This window comes from Colobus angolensis, unplaced genomic scaffold (assembly GCF_000951035.1).
Source record: "Colobus angolensis palliatus isolate OR3802 unplaced genomic scaffold, Cang.pa_1.0 Scaffold124, whole genome shotgun sequence".
Lineage (NCBI taxonomy): Eukaryota > Metazoa > Chordata > Mammalia > Primates > Cercopithecidae > Colobus > Colobus angolensis.
This window is the reverse complement of record NW_012113586.1, coordinates 5,596,868-5,597,233: the sequence shown is the minus strand read 5'-3', so window position 1 is coordinate 5,597,233 and position 366 is coordinate 5,596,868. Positions and strand designations below refer to the sequence as shown.

Genomic DNA, 366 nt, shown 5'->3' with positions numbered 1-366 from the left:
TGTGATTAGACAGAAATTTTAAAACATCATAAACCTTCTCATTCTTTAATATTTAAGAAAATATATTAATCACATTTCATAAAATATAGAAATCTTAAAAATTATTTCTAATCATATGAATGATTATAATACTGGAGTATTTATACCCACTCTATATTTTAAAGAATGTATTTGGTTATTGCTTATAACCATACACACATAATTTTATATGTGGTTTTTCCATTTAATATTATTTTTAGCATTATTAATGTTTTTATGTTTTTTCACAGTCATCTATTTTATGTCCATCTACCAGTCATTCAAGTGGATGTAATGACATTATTTTTGTCATTTTTACTTTTGGATATTTATGTTTTTTAGTTTTTC

General features: G+C 21.6%; 1 protein-coding gene across 4 annotated transcripts in view; it reads left to right on the top strand.

The window, feature by feature from the left end:
• SYCP1 (synaptonemal complex protein 1) overlaps positions 1 to 366 on the top strand; it is a 130,732-nt gene that overhangs the window by 60,209 nt on the left and 70,157 nt on the right. The gene's annotated exons all lie outside the window — the stretch shown is intronic.